Source organism: Pristiophorus japonicus, chromosome 4 (genome assembly GCF_044704955.1).
Source record: "Pristiophorus japonicus isolate sPriJap1 chromosome 4, sPriJap1.hap1, whole genome shotgun sequence".
Classification (NCBI taxonomy): Eukaryota; Metazoa; Chordata; class Chondrichthyes; family Pristiophoridae; genus Pristiophorus; species Pristiophorus japonicus.
Genome location: NC_091980.1, coordinates 86,661,953 through 86,667,779, shown reverse-complemented (window position 1 = coordinate 86,667,779; position 5,827 = coordinate 86,661,953).

Below are 5,827 nucleotides of genomic sequence, written 5' to 3'. Positions count from 1 at the left end.
ATCCCAAATGGACATCTGTTAACTCAAACAACCCCTTGTGTGTCGTGATGATGGTCAGCTTCTTCGACTCACTCACCAGCTCCTGGGTCATGTAAGCTGAGGTCAGGTCCAATTTTGAAAAAAATTTGCCACCGGATAGCGTCATAAAGAGGTCCTCCACTCTCGGTAGCGGGTACTGGTCTTGGAGTGACACTCGATTGATGGTGGCCTTGTAATCGCCACATATCCTGATCGACCCATCCGCCTTGAGCACCGGTGCGATCGGGCTCGCCCAGTCACTGAATTCAGCTGGCAAGATGATGCCTTCACTCAGCAGGCGGTCCAATTCGCATTCTATCTTTTCCCGCATCACGTGCGGCACTGCTCTGGCCTTATGGTGTACTGGCCTGGCATCCGGGTTTATGTGAATCACTACCTTGGCCCCCATGAAAGTGCTGATGCTGGGTTGAAATAATGATACTCGCTACTTAGAAGAAATTGCATTGACATCGCCCCATTTCCAGTTCATGACAGCAAGCCAACTCCTCCCCAGTAGTGCAGGACCGTCCCTCGGGACAATCCAGAGTGGCAAGCTGTTCTCTGAATCTTTATGGGTCATGACTACCGTGGCGCTGCCTAGCAACAGAATGATCTCCTTTGTATATATCCGTAGCTGCGCGTCAATCGGCATTAATTTTGGCCTCCTGGCCTTGGACTGTTTAATACTCATCAGGGACTGGCTGGCCCCCGTGTCTAGCACCATTAATACTGGGATGCCATTGAGGAGCACTTTCATCATTATCGGTGGCGTCCTGGTGTATGAACTGTATATGTGCTCCACATGGACTCGCTGAACTTCAGCTTCCAGCGATTTCCCCCAGTATTCATTTGGCCTCGTAGGGCTTACATCGGGCCCGTCCTCCTCGTACATCAAACTGGCTGCAGGCTTCCTGCACATACGTGCCAAGTGAGCGCTGATGTTGCAGTTTCTGCAGGTATATTGCTGATACCTGCAAGCTCTGGCTGGGGATTTGCCTCCACATCCCCAGCATGAGCTGGAGGCCCCATTGTTGGAAACAAAAGATTCATTACCAGTAAATCGTCTCTGACTGTCTCTGTAACTGTCCTTAAGTGCACCATTAACAGGTGTTGATGGCCAAATTACTGACCACATTGTCCTTTGCGATGGCATGAATCGCCGTTCAGCTAGCCATTGTCTCTGTTGAATTCCCCCTTTGGGTTCGACTACATGCTGGGGCATGTCCGATTGCCCTTGTCTGCCTAGAGAACTGTGTGCTGCATTAACAATGTTGACTCCCTGGTCGTTTGCCGCATTTGAGCCATGATTTTTGTCATACATCATTCTGGTCTCTTCCTCCCCTGAGATAAATGTCTAGGCTATCAGAGCCACCGCTTCCAAGGTCAAGTCTTTGGTCTCAATCAGTTTCCTGAAAACCCCAGCGTGCCCGATGTCCTCAATAAAAAAGTCTCACAGCATCTTCGCTCTGCATGCATCTAGGAACTTACATAGGCTCGGCAGTCGCCAGAGATCTGCCACGAAGTCTGGAACGCTTTGCCCTTCTCACCGCCGGTGCGTGTAAAACCGATGTCTCGCAATGTGCATGCTGCTCACCGGTTTAAGGTGTTCCCCGATCAACTTACTGAGCTCTTCGAACGTTTTGTCCGCCGGCTTCTCTGGCACTAGAAGGTCCTTCATCAGGGAGTACGTTCTGGATCCACAAACCGTCAGAAGATGAGCCCTGCGTTTGTCAGCCGAATCCTGTTCCAACCATTCCTTAGTGACAAAACTTTGCTGTAGTCTCTCAATAAAGTCGTCCCAATCATCACCAACACAGTACCTCTCTTCTGTGCTGCTAGTGGCCATGCTCACGTGGTTTAAATCCCAGTTTCTCGTCGCCAATGATATGTCCTTACTATACAGTATAAATGCACACGAGGACCTTACTTGAGAGCAGGTCACTCTGTGACCAGTTACCTTTATTACCAAGACCTCAAGTGATGAAGCTTCCCTTTTTATACCTGAAAGTCCAGGTTAGGAGTGCCTCCCACAAGTTCACCCCCTTGTGGTCAATGTTCTCAAAGTGTACAACTTAGGTCAGCTTATACATGGGTTACAATGATAGTTGAATACATGACAGAGATCATGCAGAAATCAAGCGCAGGCAGCGGAAGGAGCATGCGGCAAACCAGGCTCCCCACCCACCCTTTCCCTCAACGACTATCTGTCCCACCTGCGCCAGAGACTGTGTTTCTCATATTGGACTGTACAGCCATCTAAGAACTCATGCTAAGAGCGGAAGCAGTCCTTCTTCGATTCCAAGGGACTGCCTATGATGATGATGTTGATTTATTATTGTGCTTTACTTTTGAATAAACAGATTTATATAAATATTTATAAACCATCTTATGTTCAGGCAATTAAACCAATAACTAATTGGATAAGAGAAAACTGTCCTGCACTAGAACTAACTTTTGCAACCTCTCTCATAGCCTGTTCAATAAGCAAATAAGAAGAGAGGCTCTCTGTAGCATGCAAAACATGTAGCTGTTAAATAAACTTCTATTATGTTATCAGTTCTATATTTAAGAGTAATATTACATATATACCTTCCCTGGACACCTATCTAGTTTTATTCAAGTGAGAAGGAAATCTCTAAAGCTTTTGCCGATGTTTAAGGTTAACATTTCTGAAAAGGTAATCTTGTTAACTTAATACACTGCCATGATTTCAGAAACTATGCAGATTTGGGTTCACACATAATATACATATAGCCAAATATAGCTGTGTTTTTCCAATAGTCTGATGCTGTCTTATGCTGACATTTCTACGGAATACAGTTGTTACATCATATTTCCAATACAGTATGCAATATAAGAGACATAAAACTTAAAAATAGCACTGCTGAAAAACTTCTATTAATGGCATGCTGGTCTTCATAGCAAGAGGATATGAGTATAGGAGCAGGGAGGTCGTACTGCATTTGTACAGGGCCTTGATGAGACCACACCTTGAGTATTGTGTGCAGTTTTGGTCTCCTAATCTGAGGAAGGACGTGCTTGCTATTGAGGGAGTGCAGCGAAGGTTCACCACACTGATTCCCGGGATGGCAGGACTGACATATGAAGAAAGACTGGATCAGCTAGGCTTATACTCACTGAAATTTAGAAGAATGAGAGGGGATCTCATAGAAACATATAAAATTATGACGGGGCTGGACAGGTTAGATGCAGGAAGAATGTTCCCGATGTTGTGGAAGTCCAGAACCAGGGGTCACAATGTAAGGATAAGGGGTAAGCCATAAAGGACTGAGATGAGGAGAAACTTTTTCACCCAGAGAGTGATGAACCTGTGGAATTCTCTACCACAGAAAGTTGTTGAGTCTAGTTCATTGGATATATTCAAGAGGGAGTTAGATGTGGCCCTTACGGCTAAGGGGATCAGGGGGTATGGAGAGAAGGCGGGAGGGGGGGTACTGAAGTTGCATGATCAGCCATTATCTTATTGAATGGTAGTGCAGGCTCAAAGGGCCGAATGGCCTGCTCCTGCACCTATTTTCTATGTTTCTTTGTAATACTTGCTCTAATAGTCCAGTAGATTTTCTGATGGATTATCAGTTTTGGATTTTATGTCATATAAGAAAACATTTCAGAATGTTTTAATTGGAAACACAGCTTAAGTTTGATGCTTTAAAGTGGCAGAGTGAAAGCTGTTTAAATCACTTGCAAATTTGAGGAAAGTAGTAATGGAAGAAGCTTCAAGAAGAGAGAAGCAGGAAAGATATGGGTTTAATTTCCCTGTATTTTATCTCCTCAGACAAATGAACTTTAATGATGTTTGCTTTGCATTTAAAACTGTCGATCAGTTTGACTGCATGTTATGCTAAGTAATGCAGTTTGCTTCATTAAGTTTTTTATTCAGTATAATTTTACACCAAACTCAAATGTATAGGAAAGGAAACCAGTCTGAAATATTTCTTGCTGAGAGGCCCATAATAAAAGTTGACTATTTTTAAAAAGGGAGTTGTGATAACTTAAAAAGATGCTTCCCTGGGAAGAATCCAAGAAATTTCAAGCTAAGCTACGGTTCCTGTGATTATATTTATTTGCACTTTACTTTTTCCAGAATGAAACAACACAACTTTGTTTTTCAAAGGGGCCATTAATCAGTCATCAAGATCCATGGCACGGCCCTGGACAATGTGAACCACTTTCCATACCTCGAAAGCCTATTACCAACAAGGGCAAACATCGACGACGAGGTTCAACGCCGCCTCCAGTGCGCCAGCACAGCCTTCGGCCGCCTGAGGAAAGGAGTGTTTGAAGATCAGGCCCTCAAATCAGCCATCAAGCTCATGGTTTATCGGGCTTTAGTGATACCCGCCTTCCTGTATGGCTCAGAGACATGGACCATGTACAGTAGACACCTCAAATCGCTGGAGAAATACCACCAATGATGTCTCTGCAAGATCCTGCAAATCCCCTGGGAGGACAGATGCACCAACATTAGCGTCCTCGATCAAGCCAATATCCCCAGCATCGAAGCACTGGCCACACTCAACCAGCTCCGTTGGGTGCACCACATTGTTCGCATGCCTGATATAAGACTCCCAAAGCAAGCACTCTACTCGGAACTCCTACACGGCAAGCGAGCCCAAGGTGGGCAGAGGAAATGTTTCAAGGACACCCTCAAAGCCTCCTTGATAAAATGCAACATCCCTACCGACACCTGGGAGCCCCTGGCCAACGACCGCCATAAGTGGAGGAAGTGTATCCAGGAGGGAGCTGAGCACTCCAAGTCTTGGCGCGAAGAGCTACAGAAAACAAGTGCAGGCAGCGGAAGGCGCGTGTGGCAAACCAGTCCCATCCACCCTTTCCTTCAATGACTGTCTGTCCCACCTGTGACAGAGACTGTAATTCCCACATTGGACTGTTCTGTCACCTAAGAACTCACGTTTAGAGTGGAATCAAGTCTTCCTCGATTTCGAGGGACTGCCTATGATAATACATTCGGCAGCTTCTATCTATTTACATATAGTACGCACTCATTTTCCTACAGAACAGCTAATTTTAAGTTGAATCAATGGGTCTAATTGAGTACAGCTGTCTCAGGAGGGTGTGGAAATATTTGAGGGTTTAACCTTTTCACGATCACAACCTAATGACATGTCATTCTGTCCAACACATTAATGTATGTTGGTGCAGGTTTTTCATTCACCTCACTTGTCAGCTTCTGCTTGAAATAGCAGCGATCAGGCAACCTACAGTTGCATAATTTTATGAGTTTTGACCTCTTCGAAAGCTGTTACATGATTCACCTGTCATAGTGATTAACAGTTCCTTTTTCCCTTCCCCCTCCCTGCACACGGAGGCGGAACAAGATAGAATGAAATGCGGTGTAATCTGTCGCATGACTGCGACCTTCCTTCATTGTTTAATAGGAAAATGAAGTAATGTAATTTTAATTTCGTGGCCTTCTCTTGTGACCCTACCCAAGGTCAAAAAAAGCGTTTGCACACCAATGTTTTAACGGTAGTCTCAAGTTTACATTTCTTTGTATTTGCACCAGCTTTGTAGCACTGCTCTGTTTAAAACACTGTTGTACATTTTGTGTGGAATTTCTCCTCTGACATAAATTATACTATCTCAATCATCGTCACTGCCATGCTCCACCTCACACTCAACAAGCTCTCCGCTGGAGTGGAACTAAACTCATCATCATATGCAGTCCCTCGGAATCGAGGAAGACTTGCTTCCACTCTTAGCATGAGTTCTTAGGTGGCTGTACAGTCCAATACGAGAACCACAGTCTCTGTCACAGGTGGGACAG